Here is a 19485-nt window from a genome sequence, read left to right as displayed (position 1 = left end):
ATTCATTTTTCCCCCTCTCTTTTCTTGTTATTAATCAGGAAACACATGTGTTAAAATATTAATAAATCAATAGGGACAACAGACATGACATAATACCAATCAGCGAGTTTTGAAATTAAGGAATTCCGAACTCCCTTAGGCAAGAGTATCTTACCTATCTCCTGCTACATAAAGTTAAATCCCAGGATAGGGATGGCAAACACGGTGTCCGCTTACCCCATTCCTCCCTTCCATGCTCATGGTGGACATCACTAATCTATTATAACACTCTTTCCTATCAAGCCCCAAAGAGGTGCCAAAGTGCTTTACCTTACAGCTCTCTAAAGCCTATGCTAATAATTAATCAGAGCTGGCATTCGTATTGAAACAGATTTGCCCTCCTTAGTTTAGGTCATTGGTTTCCTCAAGCCTGCAAATGAAGACGATTTCAGAGATGGTTAAGCAGGTTCCCTGGTAAGTGGAGAGTGTATGGCCAAAGATGAAGGCAGACCCCGGGAGTGGCCAGCTTTATGCAATCTGATCTACACTGAGCTAAAAACCTATGCTTTTCGGTGAGTTTAGGGAATGCGGTTGGGTTGGGGGCTGGGGCGGGGGGGAGGCAGTGAGTAAACACCAAGCTAGAAAGAAAGAGCTGGTACCCGCGTGGTGTTTGGTGCACTCAAGATTTGCTTACGTCCTACAATTTCCAGGAAGGGCTATCAGATGGTTTTCCCAACGCCAGATTGTTTCTTGGACTTGAAAATGTGAAACTAACTATTGCACTATTTCTCCCCTAAGGTGATAGGCAAAGGCTCTGATGAGGAAAAACTCATGAAGCTCCAGTCAGCGGGGGGGGGGGGGGCGAGCCCGACATTGGTGTCAGCAAGCTTGTCACAGCTGAGACCTCACAGACGCCAAGGACTGGTGCGAACGGCTGGGGGCCTCCTCTGCTGTGCCCACCCAAGGACGGCCAACACTTCAACAAATGGAGGCTTCCGCTGATATTCCTTATTACTGATTAACCCCTTTGTGGGTGGTAAGCATGTTGGCTTGTCACAGAGCAGCATCAGCCCCTGCTGGGTAACCCTGTGAAGACTCAGAGCTGACACCACAGCAGGCACAAGTTATAATTCTGATAGACTGGTAGAAAGCCTTTTTTTTGGGACCTTAAATAAAACTGTAACTTGCTACACTCAATCTTTCCCTTATTGTTTAAAAGACCAAGTGCTCCCCTTTGTGCAAATTCAAGGGCTAGGAGCTGAGAAATGGAGAACTCCTGCCCATGCAAAAGAGGGTGGGTTTTGTTCATTTTCATTTTTTACCTCCAAAAAGCGCTCCTGTCACTTCTACTCCCAGCATGGAGAAGTCAGCAGAGTGACTAATGTCACAGGGCGGTGACAGCCTTTAGGAAGCCATGCAGAAGCATGGACGGGGTGTCCCAGACCAAGGATTCGGGGCAGGGAGAAGAGAGACACCAGGCAAGAAAGGTGTGGGATGTGGAGCTGCAGAGTAGAAGAGACAGCAGGTGTGGTTGGGAGACGGAGCAAATAGGTAAATATACTGAGGATCGTCCGAGCCAAAATGCTCATTGCCAGAAAAGATATTTATAAACATTGAAACAGGAAATTTAGGAAGAACTCTGAGGTGTTGGGTTGGAATTGAGGTATCAGTGTGAACTTATGTTTTTATTATTGCGTGTATGTGTGTAAATATATACAGGTACACAGATATAGAAATAGTCACAGATATATATGTGTGTGTATATATGTATATACATCCATTTACACACACTTACACATGTACAGTATATGTGTCCTATCTCTGTCCACTGAGTGAGCCTAAGAGCAATGGCACCCCAGTACCAATTAATAAATTGAGTGCCTAGATCTTGGTTTCTAAATATCCTTTATAAACAGAAACTAGACATCCTTGAGAAAATGGCTGATTCCAGGGCTGCAACAGAGAACATGTAAGTTGACCCTGAGTTATCATCTTAGATCAGGAAATGAGGAAAGGCTCAATGAACATGGGGATGTGCCAAAAGGACACAGGAGCCAGTGTGATAGGTTTGCATCTGGGACCCTTCAACAAGAACAGTAGGAATGGATTACAATCCACTGAATAAAATTGGAATCCATGCGTGCATATTCATATACATGCTGAATGGACGGTTGAGGGAAAAGGAAAGCTTCCTAACAGAATACCAACTCATAAAAATGGAAGAAGTGATAGAAACAGACACTCGCCATGCAGCAACCTTGATAAAGGTGGTCGATTCGGTCAATGGAGGGTAAGGGCAGTAGTTTGAAGTTTAACCAGGAATTGAATATTGACTGATCTTGGAATATGTCCCCATAAAACACTAATCAATTCCAAAAGCCAAAATATTCAATTTAAGGTGGAGAGATTGAACAGACAACAACATAATCAAGTGACTAAGGTTAGTGGTGAGTAGAGGTGACAACATCTGTGTCCTGGTGTGAGGCACTGGGGAGAACATGCCTCATTCCTGCAAAATTACTGCCCAGGATGCATGACCTCAGCATATATATCCTATGACCAAGTAGTTGCATTCCTAGGTATTTTCCCAAGAGAAATGAAAGTGTATGTCCACAGAAATACTTGTATAAGAATATTGGGAGGAGTTTTCATCACAAGAGCAAAAAAATCACAAAGATCCCAGGTATCAATTAATAGGAAAATAAACTGTGCTGTATTACAATGTAATACTACTGAATAGCAAGAAATACAATAATAACATAGACGAATCTCTATGCTGAAGGAAGTGTTACATGAAAGACATACTGTATCTTTCCATTCATAGAAGTTTTTTTTTTTTTTTAAGATTTTATTTATTTATTTGACAGAGAGAAATCACAAGTAGACGGAGAGGCAGGCAGAGAGAGAGAGGGAAGCAGGCTCCTTGCTGAGCAGAGAGCCCGATGCGGGACTCGATCCCAAGACCCTGAGATCATGACCTGCAGCGGCTTATCCACTGAGCCACCCAGGCGCCCCTCATTCATAGAAGTTTTTAAACAGGTAAGGATGGGAGAGGGGATCAGAACAGTAGTTTCCTACAGGGCATTGATAGACAGGTGGGAAAGGGCCCCAGGGAAGAGACAGGAGGGAATTCGCAGGTATGGTCAAGTTCTCTCTGACTACAAGTTCGAGGTAAGCAAATGGAAGGATTAGTTACAGTTCATCAAATGGTATACTTAAGATTTGTACATTTTTTTGTGTATCAATTTTACCTCAAAGGGAAAGAAAAAGAACTATAAATGAATATTAAACTATAGCTATTGATATGTATACAGAAGTATTTAGGGGTAAGTGTATTTATTGACTGATGTCAGTGACTTACCTTGAAATGCAACCCCAGAATGAGATGGATCAGTGGAGGCGTAGAGAGAGAAACAGCTGAATGACAGAGCAAGAGTAGTAAAATGTTATTCAGTCTAGGTGGTGGCTGTGTGAGTGTTCCCTGTAAATTTCTTTTATCTTTCCTGTTTGTTTTAAAATTCCCACAGGTAAGTGCTGAAAATATACTTTAAAAAAAAAAAAAAAAGGTTGCTGTGGACTAAAATAGGAGGAATGGAGTCCCAGTGGTGAAACAGCATGATGTTAAGAGTTGGGTCAGCTGAAAAGCCGGGGCATATCACACCAAAGTAGGTCTCCCTTGTGTGTGTGCTTAAAGAAACAAGATATAGGAAAATCTATGGGTCAGTTCTTCCCATCATCCCTAATGTCACAATCATGCAGTATGTCCTATCTGTTTGATCACTAACTGAAAGAAGACTCTAGAACACCAGATCAACCTGATCATTTTAATTGTCTTCTTCTGAAAGTGTTACCAGTTAACCAAAGTGCATGAAAACAGCTTATTTGATACAACGGAATATCCTTTCATTTTTGTGCTCTGTCAGTAGTTATCTCCCAGGAGTGTGCATCAGAATGGGATGTCTTACTTTTTGTTGTTAAAGTATTATCCTGGGGGCACCTGGGTGGCTCAGTGGGTTGAGCCTCTGCCTTCGGCTCAGGTCATGGTCTCAGGGTTCTGGGATCGAGCCCCGCATCGGGCTCTCTGCTCAGTGTCCCCACTGAGCTTCCCCCTCTCTCTACCTGCCTTTCTGCCTACTTGTAATCTCTCTCTCTGTCAAATAAACAAATAAAATCTTCAAAAAATTAAGTATTATCCTGGCAATGCATAGTATATTACACTAAGTATTCTGCTACATGTTTTGTGCCTCATATCCCTGGACAGTGTTCCATGTCAACACATATAAAACACATCTGTAAAATGGGAACAGGATAGTTGTGAAGGCTAATTTAGTAAATAACTTACAAATAACCTAGAACAATGTCTGATACATGGTAACTGTTTAGTTAATATTAACTATTGTTATTCCATTGGACAGGTATTCCATAATTTGTATAACTTATTGATGTGCTGGTAGGTTGCTGCCCTTTTTTCCCTATTTAGTACAAATAATATGGAATTGAAAAATCATATACATGTATCTTGATACATATAAATATTACTTGGATAAATTCCTAGAAATGGAACTACTAGATCCCAGGAAATGTACCCTGTGCCAGTCATATATTTATTTCTCTCAACAAAGCCCATCCTCCCATACTTTGCTTTGTGACCCTGGGGTGGGAATTTATAAACTGCCTTTCCCAAGCTGCCTTGCCAGCTGACTTCTTTTTTGGTTTCATCCGGGAAGATACTGCCTAATCAACCTCCAAAATGGTTGCTTCAGTTTGAATTCCCACCAACAGTGTATGAAAGGGCCTCTTTCTCGTTTTATGGAGTGTTTTGTTGTTTTCTTTAATACAACCTTAGGGCCCTCATCCAGACCTTCTGAGTACGAATCTGGAGGGGTGGGGCCTGGACATCTGTGTTTTTCTAGGAGCATCACAGGTGATCAGCACAGCCAGAGAAGAACACTGTTCTAGAGCTTTGATTCCCAAAGTGTGCTCCCTAGATCACACCTGGGAGCTTGTTAGAAATGCAGGATCTCAGAAACTGCATTTTAACAAGCTCCCCAAGGAACTCACATGCACATTAAAGTTTGAGAAGAACTGCTCTATAAAGGATGCTCTCAGATGAGCAGCAACACAGCCAGTTTTGTGGGACCTAAAGCTTGCATCATTTGGGAAACCTTTTTTTTTTTTTTAATCAAAAGAGAATACAAAATTACAAATAAAAATTGAGTACAAATTGAATATTTACAATGAAGAAATAAATCATAATAAAATACTAATTTCCAGGAGTTGAAAAAGTCACAAACATCACAGAATCCAGGGGGGAAATGATAAAAAATGTTTACAAGTGAACTGATAACACACATCTTTATTATTTTTCTAAATTTTTGGCCATTTCATTACACGATAAGCAATGGTTCCTGTCATCTTTCTACCTATAGAGAGAGGGAAAACATAATTCAGTCTGCAAGAAATGGTTTTTTATTATTAATCATTTAGGGAAGTTTTTCTCAGCTTCCAACTTGTTCAATGTCACGTCAGATTTTCAGAGTTTTGTCAAATATGGGATAAGCTCTATCCAGTTTCCTTCAGCTGTGAACTAGAAGACTCACGGCATGTCAGGTTCCTTGTGCAATGGTTAATTTTAAATACCCTTTTCATCAATGATACTCATTAACCTTTTTGTAGTTCGTGTCCTTAAGTGGAACGTTACATTTTCCTTCTGCTTTGCCATCGCTTGTCCTGGAATGTCCCAATTCACACAAATTTCCTTCTTCAGTTATCATTTTATCTATATTTTCTTTGCTATCATGCTATTTCTTGTCTTCATGATTTTTTAAAGTTTATTTACTTATTTTAGTGATCTCTACACCCAATGTGGCACTCAAACCCATGACCCCAAGATCAAGAGTTCATGCTCCTCTAACTGAGACAGCCAGATGTCCCTTGTCTTTGTGATTTTGGCCATCAGAATTTTTAGCTTCTGTTGTGATCAAGTAAAAAACATTTTGAAGTTTCTGCTAGTGTTCTTCATTTCAGTTTAGAGTTTCTTCCCTTCATACTTGAATTTGAGTATAATCAACCATTCTGAAAATTGATACAAAATTAATCTGAAATTAAGACATCTACAAGAGTATGTCAAATACATTTTTAAATTGTGTCTACAATATATTGAGCTACATAATAGAAAAACCAAATTACTCTTCTCCTACATCAATTGCCTTACTGATGAATATAGGAGCTCTGTCACTAGAACCTTTGTTTTCTTTGAAGCTTTTTAATGCAGTGTATCAATATTACACGCCTTGTCATCTAAAACCAGCAGAATTCATCTAGACAAGATGAGTCATCTATGCTAAGAATTATTTTGAGATGCATAAAACCTGCAACCTCACAGACTTACTATTTGTAGTACTATTAAAGGTTTTCGCTCCTACAAATGCGGACATTCTGGTAAATTCTACTTTGAGCCTTTATCATAAAAAGAGAGAGAGAGAGAGAGAGAGAAAACAACAGTGTGTTTATAATGGTATATGCTGCATTACTGAGTATTTTCTTGATGGAAGAACACTTCCTTTCTTTCTTTTTCTTTCCTTTTTTAGGCATCCTTTAGAACCAAATCCTCCATTTACCTTTACATGTTTGATGATTGCAAGACACAGACCACCTTCTGGCTCTGCACATTCCAAGCATTGTCTCCCTCCCCTTCCCCACATGCTTCCAGGGCCAGGTGTTGTAGGAGCATTTCATTCCATGACACCATGTGTGGCTTTGTATCTTCATGCCACAGTAGGTGGTAGAAATATTCGTGGAAGCCATACTTACATGAGAAAGGCAAACAACAGGGGAACTACCATAAAGACCTATCATTAAACTCAAAATCAACATATCCCCAACTCAGCTTTTCTTTATCTGGATCCAAAAAATGCCTGCCATCTCTTCAAGGTCCCCCAACATCTAGGGAATTGTAATGAAGTTGGGGAGGGGTAGAAAGAGGCCGCTGCCTAAGGCGATTTCAGCCAAAATATCTTTCTTTTGAAACTTTACAAAAATTTATGGCCATGTAATAGACTTTGACAGGGCCCCTCCTGGGGCTTTTGAAAGGAATTATGCAAGAAAAGATTCCTGAAACTTAAGCGTCATTAAGGTCATGGTCCATCTGTCCCTGCAGAGGACCACATAGGATCAAAATGACAAAGCAGAGAAATGTCTTCAAAGATCCCTAGTAGAGGCTCCTTGTTACAAATACTGGGAAACTGAGGCCCTCAGAGGTTGTGTCACTTCCTCAGGACCACACTTACTGCCCTATTTGCCACACACCGGCACAGGAGCTCAAGAGATACCTTCCAATAACCATCTCATGTAAACATCTGGAACCAGACTCCTCAGGGCTGGGTAGCCAAAAGCCTTCCCTGCCTTATTTCATCCAGTTAGTAACAGAGTCAGGACCAGAAACTTGACCCCACGTCCAGTATTCTTTCTCTGGAGTGCTTCTAACTTTGTGGTTGTTCCCCTGAAGATCTCCAGACTCCGATTCCCCTGAAGAGCTTTAGTCTTTGGGAGCTAAATTGATGCCCAGTGTGTACTAAAGGAAATAAATCATTAGAAGAGGTGTCACTCCAGATTTCATTTAGGCAAAGTAGCAAATAAATACCCCCCACTCTGTGATCAGTCTCACAGCCTCTCACAAGGTACTTGCCAACAGAGATATTTTGCTGACCCATTGAATCTCACGTGACAAAGAAAAAAAAACCCTTCCATAAAGCCATAGTCACAATGTATATATTAACAAGACGTGGTTTAGTACCAAATAGGCATTCTCTGCCCCAAAGACAGAAGGATTACTGAATGCTAATACTGACGCTAATGTTCGTCTATTACAAGTGTTTCACGCTGTGGCTCTATTCTGATTTGTGCCTTGAGATAAAGATTTAATATCCCTCATTTAAATTACAGTATCTATTGGATTTTTATGGGCTGCAGTATGCTCCTATACTAACATTTCAATACAGTCATTTCCACCCAAAGATTTATTTGATCTGACAAGTCACACACGTCACACAATTAAAACAACTGAAACATCAGTTCTGTGGGCCACATTCTATTGTCTTTATGCATACAACAATTATTTTTTTTTAAAGATTTTATTTATTTATTCGACAGAGAGGGATCACAAGTAGGCAGAGAGGCAGGCAGACAGAGAGAGAGGAGGAAGCAGGCTCCCTGCTGAGCACAGAGCCCGATGCGGGACTCGATCCCAGGACCCTGAGATCATGACCTGAGCCAAAGGCAGCGGTTTAACCCACTGAGCCACCCAGGCGCCCACAACAATTATTTCTTGAATGCCCCCTCTGTGACAGAAGCTGTCACAAGTGGGAAATAGGAGAGGCATGTGACATTGAAGGGGGATAGAAAGATGGATACAAACATATGTCCCCATGGAATTCCTAGACAAGTAGGAGAAATAGACACCTGGCAGCCCAAAATTTACAATGCAGCATGGTAGAGTCTGAGACCACAGAGGAAGAGAATATATTTTTGATCAGGGGAGAGGGAAATATGAGACTACTTTGAGAGCTGACATTTGAGGGAGTTCTCAAAATACAACATTGACCAGAGCACAGAGGCAGGATATTAGACGTAGGAGGTCCAACAATGTGCAAAGTTTTGGAGATGTAAAGAAGAAGGTTTAGGAGACAACTAGCATTTGATCTGGGATACACCCAGAGTGCCTGGGAGCCCCAAGGGAATTCCTAGAGAAAAGCTGAAATTCAAAGAGTATCAGAGCATCCTGTGTACCCTGCTAAGGAGAGAGGACTTGCTTCTGTAGAAAATAGTAAGATTTAGGCAGTGTCGTGACATCATCAGGTCTGTGTTTAAGAAAATCAAGTATAGAAGGGATGCAGTTACAATGCTGGGTGGCAAATGTCCAGGCAAGAAATAAGAGCCTGAGCTATGAAAATGCCACCACTTTAACTGGCAAAGGATCTCAAGAGGTACCTTATGATCACTACATTTGAAGGGGCACGTGTACCCGAATGTTTATAGCAGCGATGTCCACGATAGCCAAAGTATGGAAAGAACCTAGATGTCCATCAGCAGATGAATGGATCAAGAAGATGTGGTATATATAAACTAAGGAATACTATGCAGCCATCAAAAGAAATGAAATCTTTTTTTTTTAAAGATTTTTATTTATTTATTTGATAGAGAGAGATCACAAGTAGGCAGAGAGGCAGGCAGAGAAAGAGGGGGAAGCTGGCTCCCCGCTGAGCAGAGAGCCCAATGTGGGGCTTGATCCCAGGACCCTGAGATCATGACCTGAGCTGAAGGCAGAGGCTTAAACCACTGAGCCACCCAGGCGCCCCAAAAGAAATGAAATCTTGCCATTTGCAACAACGTGGATGGAACTAGAGGGTATTATGCTGAGCAAAATAAGTCAATCAGAGAAAGACAATTATCATATGATCTGAGGAATTTGAGAGGAAAGGCAGGGGGTTGTGGAGGGTAGGGAAGGAAAAAGTGAAACAAGATTGGATTGGGAGGGAGACAAACCCTAAGAGACTCAATCTCAGAAACTGAGGGTTGCCAGGGGAAGGGGGGGGCAGGGAGAGGGTGTTTGGTTTATGAAACTGGGGAGGGTATGTGCTATGGTGAGTGCTGTGAAGTGTTTAAGCCTGCTGATTCACAGACCTGTACCCCTGGGGCTAATCATACATTATATATTGATAAAAAGGGAGGGGGTTAAAAAAAAAAAAGAGGTATCTTCCGATAACCTTCTCATGTAATCATCCGTAACTAGAAGCATCAGGGTTGGGTAACCAGCCTCAAGCCCTGCCCGCCTTCTTTCATGCAGCAAGCTGTTATTTACAACATAAAGTTCTCAGACCACTTCTGTAAGAACACAGGTGTCTGGAGGACCCAGATCTGATCTCTTCCTCCTCCCCCAGCCTAATGATCTCATGTGCCATCCACTTCGGTTTTACTTTTTCCCCCATCAAGGAGGCTGGATCTAAGTGGGCCAGTAAGTCTGATTCATAGACACAACAATGATGTAACAGGCTTCGGTCCTCAGTCTCAAATCTCCTCCCTTTTAGGCCAAATAGGAAAATAGAGAAATGCACTGACCCAGTTGGAAAGAAAGTATTAGCTTATTATTAAGCCGCCAAGCACCCAATAACACCCCAAATGCAGAGTTCACTGGTAAAAGGTAACTGAGGAAAAAAAGGCTATAGTTTAGGACAAATGGGGCCTCTGCTCCCATCCCAAATGCATACATGGGGGCCCGAGCTCTCAACAGGCCCATGATGAATGAGCCCTCAGAGCTGACAGCAAGTTCACTCCCTCAGCCATCAGGAGGGCTGAGGTCTGCAGTAGGCAGTGGAAAAAGGGAGAGTTTCCTACGGCTTCCCCTGCTCCGGGGTGGGGGGGGGGGTGCTGGTGGTGAAGAGAGCCCTTAGCTCTTGCGTCTAGTCAGTGAAAGCCTAAGGAGAAGCCAGAGGTGTTGCCTTAGTCACAACCATCCTTGTCCCTCAGTGGCCAAGGAGGTCCCAGAAAGAGGATGTAGCAAGGCAGAAACAACCCCCTGCACAGTGAGAGGGGCAGAAATATTTGGTGAGAGGCAGTTTGCCAAATAAAACACAAAATGCAGAATGCCTGGGCAGCTCAGGTGGTTAAGTGTCTGCCTTTGGCTCAGGTCATGATCTCCGGTCCTGGGATCAAGCCCCGCATCAGGCTCAGCAGGGAACCTGCTTCTCCCTCTCCCTCTGCAGCTTCCCCTGCTTATACTCTCTCTCTCTCTCATACACTGTTCCTCCCAAATAAATAAAATAAAATAAAATTTTTAAGTGATTTTAAAAAATAAAATAAAATACAGAATGCCCAGTTAAATTTGTATTTAGGACAAACAACAAATAGCCTTGCAGCATAAGAACATCCCAAGTAGGGACCCTGGGCAGCTCAATTGGTTAAGCATCTGCCTTTGGCTCAGGTCAGGATCCCAGGATCGTGATGGGATCCCACATCAGGCTCCCTGCTCAGCGGGAAGCGCGATTCTCCCTCTGCCTGCAGCTCCCCCTTGCATGTGCGCACACTCTCTCTCTCTCTCATTCTCACTCTGACAAACAAACAAACAAATAAATAAATAAATAAATAAAATCTTAATTAAAAAAAAAAAAAAGAACGTCCCAAATATATCATATAGGACATGCACTAAGAAATGTGTTGTCCGTGTGGAACCGGACACTCTACACTTCCATCTGATAAGTCTCATCCCCAGTGGAAGAGTCTTCCTTGGTGGCGGAGATACTCACATCCCCACCTCTGCTTGTGAAGCCCAGGGCTCTGGCCATGGAGAACTTTACCATCACGCAGTCCATCAGCTGATATTTGCTCGTGATGAGAGCGAGGAGGCCCAGAGAACTGCGAGAACCGGCCCCCAGTCCCGCTGCTCATGGAGGGCAGACCAGGCAGCAAGATACACCCACAGATCCCGCCACCGGGTTCTTTCTCTTTGGCCACCTCAAGTCCCCTTTGTCCCTTGGCTCACCATCTCCTGGATTAGCTGAATATTCCCTCAGGGCAAACAGAATTATTTTGTCCTACCTTCTCGCAATGCCTATTGCGATGCTTTACGAGCCCCACAGCGTCCTTGATACCGTGGAGTGACGGGCCATGTCACTAAGTTACCTGGACAGCTGCCACCTCTCCCCATCGGCCACCTCCCTCGAGGTGCAGCTGCCCTGAGGGCTGCTGGGAAGCTGGCCCAGCCTCCAGCCAGGTGTGAAAATGGTCCGAGCCCTCTGGACAGGCCATGAAGTACTACCATCCCGGTAACCGATGGTTTTGGGGGGGTGGGGGGGAACATCCTCTCTGAGGGGGTTAGGCTTCAAGGAAAACGCAGCTACCTTTCGGGAAAGGCAGTCTTACTTGCATCAGGAGCTTCATCCACAGCAAACCTCTGGCCAGAGCTGCCAGCAAAGAACCAGCTGGACTTTGAGGATTTCTTTCTCTCCTTTCCCTTGCCTCCCTCTTGTGGACAAGCAGGCACGCAGTTAGCACAAAGGCGGTGAAGGAGAGGAGACCACCACCAGCGGCACAGCCAGGCTGAGGTCTCTGCCACACCCAGCCTTGTGTGACAATTTGATCTTCCCCGCCCGCCACCACTTCTCACAAATCACACCACACTGTCCTCTCCTTGTTCCCAGCACCTGGGGGCTCCCATGCTCTCGTGACTGAGCCAGCCAGATGCCCCAAACACAGGCTTAACCAGGATGCCCACATGCTTTGTGAGGCTAGTAATAGCATTTATTTAGTGCTTAGTAAGTACAAGCTTCTTTTTGCTAATCTTCACAGCAAGCCACTGAGGCTCTGAGGCTTGTGCCCATTTTACAGATGAGGAAACTGAGGTTGGGAACCATTAAACAACACACAGAAGCTTTTCCTCTAAGTGGCAGAACTGGGATTCAGACTCAGAAAATTCTGATACGAGACTCTAGAAAGTCCTCCCCAAAAGAGGACTTTCTGCAGTAATGGAAATGTTCTGTGTCATCCAGAATGGGAGGCAGTAGCCACACGCAGCTCCGGAGTGTTTGAAATGGAACTACAGCAACTAAATTTCAAATGTTATTTAATTTTATTTATTTCTAACGTCAACAGACACGGATGACTCGTGGCTCTTCTGTTGAACAGCACGGCTTAGACTGTAAACCCCTCTGTTATTCTAACTACTCACTTTCCTCTTCCCTACACGCATACGTCCATGCCTACCCTGAGTGGGTTAGGGAGATATTCGGTTCACATCATTCCCTCGGCCCTCTCTTCACAAAGTAGACTCCAACTAGAAAATTGATAATGGACGTGTGTATGTCCTTGTTGACACTATAAGGCAAGGAAAAGCAAATTGATGACGTAAAAGACAGGAGCTCTTACCTTCCCTCTCCTAGTGACCAGTCACGTAATTTCTCTGGGCCTCAGGTTCTGCCTCTTTACAAGGACAGAGCTGTACTCCAGGATCCCAAAGCTCACTTCCAGTTTTCACCTTCTGCAGGTGGAAAGGGCTTCCAGAAGCTCTCTCTGGCTCTCAGGGTGGTACATTTAAACCAGGCACCCCAGGTGATGAGTCTGGCACCAACAGTGATTACCTAGAGGAACAGTCAGCGAGCATGCTTGATTGTGCACATCTAACACTCCATAATATATGGGGTTCTTTTTTTAGAACCCTAATCAGAGACTCCATTTACATAATTAACATCTTTAGGAATAATTGCAAATGACACATCTGTTCACTATCACCTCCTTGGCAAACTATGTGTTATAAACACAGTTTCTTGAGCTCTGTAAACAGTTGGTGCCTGTCCTTTGCTTTTCGTGTGTGTCACTTTCCATCTTGGTGAGAACCCCGCGTGACCTAAGCCTGCGTGGTTCCACCCCTTCTGCCCATGGTACTCAAACCAGAGCAGGACCTGCTTGCAATGACTAGCTGTCCTGACTGGCTACAGAGCATGAGCTCTTGACGTTGGCTCCCCAGACCAAGTCTTCAGAGGAATCACGAAATGTGATGAAATTCTACATGTCTAGGGTTGTGCATGTCCATTCTGGGGACAGGGTTCATGGCTTTCAGTAGAGTTTCAGTGGCTTAGAGAAATGGGCCATAGACTGGGAGTGCCCATAGTGAGCCTGGACCCTCTCTGTTCCCAGAAAGCCTTGGGTAGGACCAAGCATGGTTCCTTTTTGGAAGTAAGGCCAGCTTTATGTGGGGCCTCACATGGGATATAATATAATGGAATCAAGAAGGCTACCCAGGCTTCTCAAACTTTAATGCGCATATGTATTAGTTGGGGACCTTGTTAAAATGCAGAATCTGATTCAGTAGTTTGGGGATGGGCCCAAGATTCTCTTGGTGGCCCAGCACACACACTAGGCGTAACAAGGCACTAGACCAAAACCACGTCGGCATCCTCTCCCCTCTCCTGCATCTTCGTGCCGTGTAACTACTTATGACGATACTTAATTTCCTGAGATATATATAGCCCTGGGTACACTTTATTCCTGACTAGGACTTTCTCCCCAACTAATTTATCAGTTGCCTTGCTCTAGTGAACTAAGCTGAACAACTTGGAATCCACAAGGGCCCCCTTTATCCTTTTCCTTTCCAGACTAAGTCAGGCACAGCCCTGGTCAGCTCATTAGTTTTATTTCCCTTCAGCCCGACACTGGCCCAATTTAGCCCTTCAGAATGAGGTTGTTTCCCACAAATGGCATTCCTAGCTCAAACAGAACTCGGACAAAGTAAGTTGCTCCATCTACGTACCCTAAATGTGAGTTTCCTTTGACTCATCCCAATAAATGTTTTGTTTCCCCAATACTCACTAAAAAAGCATGGGACCCTGATGCTTATTTTGAACTAAGACGGTATTCATCTGAAGGGAGAAGGCTCTGGGTGGTCTATATGAAACAGGTTGCCCAGGGAAAAAGTGAGGGCCCCTTCACTAATCTTATTCAAGGTGAACAATAGCAGAGATGCCATAGAAAGGATGGAGTGATGTAGTACACTGAAAAATATGGCCACAATATTATGTGACAACTCTCCTCATGGGGTAGAGTCTGCTTCTCTGCCTTGAGCTTGGGCTGCATCTTGTTTTCAATCAAATGTGGCAGAAGAGTTCTAGAGCCCAGCCCTCAAGAAGCACTGGCGCTTCCTCCCTCTGAAATGCTGAACACCATGTAAGCAACCCAGTCTAGCCCACTAGGAGGGGAGCTGCATGGAGGAAAATGAGGCACTGCAGGCCACAGTCAGGACCATCTTCCAGAACATGGGTGAGGCCACTTTGGTTCCCCAGTTCAGTACAGCCACTTATGTGAGCCCTGGGGGAAAACAGCAGAGAAACCACACAGCCAACCGAGAATGGTGGGAAAAAATACATCACTGTCCTCCATCAGAAAGGCTGAATACCCAACTTTTGTAGCAACATGGACGGGACTGGAAGAGATTATGCTGAGTGAAATAAGTCAAGCAGAGAGAGTCAATTATTATATGGTTTCACTTATTTGTGGAGCATAACAAATATCATGGAGGACAAGGGGTATTAGAGAGGAGAAGGGAGTTGGGGTAAATTGGAAGGGGAGGTGAACCATGAGAGACTATGGACTCTGAAAAACAATCTGAGGGGTATGAAGTGGCGGGGGGGTGGGAGGTTGGGGTACCAGGTGGTAGGTATTATAGAGGGCACAGACAGCATGGAGCACTGGGTGTGGTAAAAAAAATAATGAATACTGTTTTTCTGAAAATAAATAAATTAATTAAAAAATATATATCACTGTCGTTGTAAGTCACTACATTCTTGTCATAGGTAGCTTTTATTAGATTAAAAAACTTCATTTCTATTTTGAATTAGCAGGATCTTTTTCATAGTGAATAGCGGTTGAGGGTGATCAAATCGAAGTGACTACATTTTGAGATGGTTAGTTATACAACAGTAGATAACCGAAACGGGTGGGATGCTGAAGACTCTTCAAATGCAGGGGCGCCTGGGTGGCTCAGTGGGTTAAAGCCTCTGCCTTCAGCTCGGGTCATGATCCCAGGGTTCTGGGATGGAGCCCCACATCAGACTCTCTACTCAGCAGGGAGCCTACTTCCTCCTCTCTCTCTGCCTGCCTCTCTGCCCACTTGTGATCTCTGCCTGTCAAATAAATAAATAAAATCTTTAAGAAAAAAAAAAAAAAGACTCTTCAAATGTGATTCTGTGTTTTAAGTAATGTTGGGCAGGGGGAGGAAGAGGTGGGCAGTAGATTAAGCTCCAGTCAAGCTTGTTCTTCTGTGTCTCTACAACTCTGTTCTCCATTCACAAGTGTGGTTTCTGCACAGGCTTTTGTTGCCAACCTACCCTGTGAGAGAAACAATGAATGTCTTTCCCCACCAAAAGGCGGCTTCCAATCTTTAGTGATGCTAATAGAACAGGGTGTCCTGCTTGAACTGCCCCAAGGATTTAGATAGGCTCCAAGAAACAAGAAGGTCCCATCTCCCCACCAAGGTCCCATCTCCCCATCGCCACAAAGTGCTATTCCTGCAGGCTTTGAGATTTAGAGTGCAGCCGTGGGGTGCCTCGGAGAAGACCTGGGAAAGCGAGGTGACAATGGCAAGGATGGGTTAGTGTTCCCCGCACCTTGACTGCAAATCCATTGCAAAGGACTAATTTTAAATCTCATTAAAAAAAAAAAAAAAAAAAAAAGGAATGGTGCCCAAAGCTGAAGGAAGAACTTGAGGAAATCTAGGCACACACACTCTGCCTCAGAGCCCAGGAGACAGAGCTGGGGACAGGATGTCTCCCTTCCTCACCCTGCCCCAGCTCCCGTGGGCAGACCCCAGCAGCTTTGGCTTCCTCAGAGGGGAAGACTATGGATGGACGTACCACGGTCCCATCAGCCACGCAAGGATAAGGGCCCCTGACAAAGGAGTCAATGCACAAAATGAGCAGCCAAGAGATGCCAACTCTTTGAGGAACCTCCTGGAGACAAAGAGGAGAGCCTCTGGGGAGAAGGCGAGGGGGTCTAGGGTGAGCACATGAGGCTCCGTCTATAACATCTGTGAATGTGTCCACACATAGACTCCCAGGCTGGTTACACAGCCAAATTAAAATCTTCTTCAGTTTCTCTTCCTGATTGTCAGAGATTCCCAGACCTGCACCAGATACTCCGATCTCATCCAGGTGCTTTGTACATCCTCCCTTTCTGAAGAGCTGTTCTCCTCCAGGTGTTTTAGGTTATGTACAAACTGAAGCTAATATCCCCAGCTGGGTTGATATTTCAACAAAGTTTGAAAATAAAGTTAGGGAATGAAAGTTTGGAGCTCAGAGGGGTAACTTAGGACTTCTTATCCAGCTACTTGCCTATTGTTATTTATGGAATATGGAGAGATATCATATACAGACAGAGAGAATATAGATATATAGATACATGGTATCTATATATGGTAATCCACAGACTATTTTACCTCAAGTAGGATACAAATTGCATTATATTCTTATTTCAAGAGGAGAAATCATGTATATAATGGACCAGGTTACAGAGAATAAACCAATTGGCCCGATTCAACTAGTTTTTGTTACGTCTTGCTATATTGATTTCCTACAGCTTATTCCTTTTTAGTCATTAGGAGAATGCCATACAAACTGTTTTTTTTGTTGTTGTTGTTGTTGTTTTAAGATTATTTATTTATTTATTTGTCAGAGAGAGCGCGTGCACAAGCAGGGAGGGATGGCAGGCAGAGCGAGAAGACTCCCCAGGAGGAGGAAGGAGCCCAATGTAGAACTCAATCTCCAGACCCTGGGATCATGACCTGAGCCGAAGGCAGACGCTTCACCGACTGAGTCACCCCAGGTGTCCCCATACAAACTGTTTTTCAGTGCCCAGTTTAACAATTTGGTAATAGCTAATAATATTGAAGAAAAGCTTCCTCTGTTACCCCACAATTCTACTCTGAGGTTGTATCTTAGGCTATATACCCTAAAGAGAAAATCTCATACTTGGGTCTGAGGACACCTCAACAGGAATATGCATCATAGCATCGTCTGTGGTAGGGAAGAGTATGTTTATCAATAGGGGAGAATGAAATAAATTTGGAAAGCAATACAATGCCACAGTTAAAATACTTGAACTAGACCTACCGATATCAGGATGGATAAATTGCAATATGATGTCAAATATAAAAAATTCAAAATGATACTTAAAGGAAAACCACAAGAGTTAATATTAAAAGCTCATCTCCAAAGAGAACTACATATTCTTTCTGTATGTATTCTACATAGCAAAATTTTAATGAACAAGAAAGATAAAATCTGGTGTTGTGATAACAGTTCTCTCTGGAAAGAAAAAGAAGAACACAGTGGAGTAGAAATACACAGCTAGATTTTATTTCTAAAGAAGGAGAGAGATGTGAAGAAGGAAAAAGAGAAGGTAGGGAACCAAAATCAATATGGCAAAATGGCAAATCTCCGTAGTTAGTACCTGAATATCAGTTACATTCTTTTTCAGTTTCCTTGTCTATTTAAACTCTTTCCTTTTTTAGGGGCACCTGGGTGGCTCGGTTGTTAAGCGTCTGCCTTCAGTTCAGGTCATGATCCCTGGGTCCTGGGATCAAGCCCCACATCAGGCTCCCTGCTAAGCAGGAAGTCTGCTTCTCCCTCTCCCACTCCCCCGCCTGTGTTCCCTCTCTCACTGTGTCTCTGTCAAATAAACAAGCAAAATCTTGAAACTCTTTTCTTTTCTTAAATTTAAAGATAATGGACAAATTACCAGCAAAGGGTCTTCATTCCCTCTGCTTTGATACTAGAGGAACTTCCTGGGTTTGCTAATGCTCCAGGTACAAGAAAACGCATCCTTGGTTTACACGCCACTTCTCACCTCTTCTCATTCTCATACCATTTTTCCTTACTCTTATTTACATGCTTTGCCTTTGGTTGCTCCCCAATGACATTAGCCCCAGGAGACAGGATAAGAGGGAGAGAGGTTGGAAACACAAAAGCCAAGCCCTTGTAAGACACGAAGAAACACTTACTCGAGACAGCCCACGGTGGAATGCTCAGACACAAGTCATTTAGCCAGCCGACAGGAGGAACAATTACTGCTGGCTTAAAAGATTGGTTGATTTCTCCGGCGTCTATTTGCCTGCAGTTCTGGCTCCCTGACAAATCAAGTCAGATCAATTTGTACCCTAAAGAGTAAATGGGAGGATGTGATTATTTTCCGGTTCAATAGAAAAGCATTTCATTTCAAAGGGCTGCTGCATAGTATTTCTTTTGACATTCACTAGGAACAGGTCAAGTCCCTAGAGAGTAAATACGGGTTCTCAGGAGGACAGCCCTGCGGTGCTGCTCACCTAAGCTTTGGGAACAGAGGCAGGATGTGAAGGTGAACAGAATGCATTCTCCTCTGAGAGAGAAGGCTCTGCGTATCCTACGGCCTACTCGGTCCAGGCGGTTGTAACAAAATACTATAGACGATGTGGCTTATCAACAACAGAAATGTACTGCTCACAGCTCTGGAGACTGGAAGTCTGAGGTCAGGGTGCCAACATGGCGATGTTCTGGGAGGTGTGCTCCTCCAGCCCTCTGATGGCTTTCTTCTTATTGCCTCATCCCACAGCAGAGAAGAAAGCTAGCTAGCTCTCTGGGCTCTTCCTAAAAGACCACGAATCCCATTCCTGAGGGCTCCATCCTTATGATGGAATCACCTCCCAAAGGCTTTACCTTCAGATACCATCACACTGGGATTAGGTTTCAACATAAATATTTTGGAAGGACACACATATTCGGTCCATCACACTCATGTTTAAGGAATATGTTTCTTGGCTCCTGAAAGGAGTGAGTCTGTAAGAGTTAACAAAAACGTGTTAAAGATTCAAGAGGATGGAAACCTAATTCTACCGGTGGTTAAATCAAGATCTAAAAAATTACCCCCGAAAAAGCAGACATGAACCTCTGAAGAACAAGAGGGAAACAGAGGGGAGAGAATATTCACACC

The 19485-nt window shown here is 43.6% G+C and overlaps 1 long non-coding RNA gene across 1 annotated transcript; it reads right to left on the bottom strand.

Moving 5' to 3' along the window:
• Positions 1-5192: 5192 nt before the first annotated feature.
• LOC309870815 lies at positions 5193-18668 on the bottom strand. Its single transcript, XR_014314832.1, has 3 exons — positions 18521-18668; positions 12898-13109; positions 5193-6054 (listed from the first exon to the last, which is right to left on the bottom strand). It is a non-coding gene; the product is annotated as an uncharacterized lncRNA (long non-coding RNA).
• Between the last annotated feature and the right edge of the window lie 817 nt (positions 18669-19485).

The sequence above is a fragment of the Mustela nivalis genome (assembly GCF_964662115.1).
Source record: "Mustela nivalis genome assembly, chromosome: 8".
Taxonomy (NCBI): domain Eukaryota; kingdom Metazoa; phylum Chordata; class Mammalia; order Carnivora; family Mustelidae; genus Mustela; species Mustela nivalis.
This window is presented reverse-complemented; position numbering and strand designations above follow the sequence as displayed.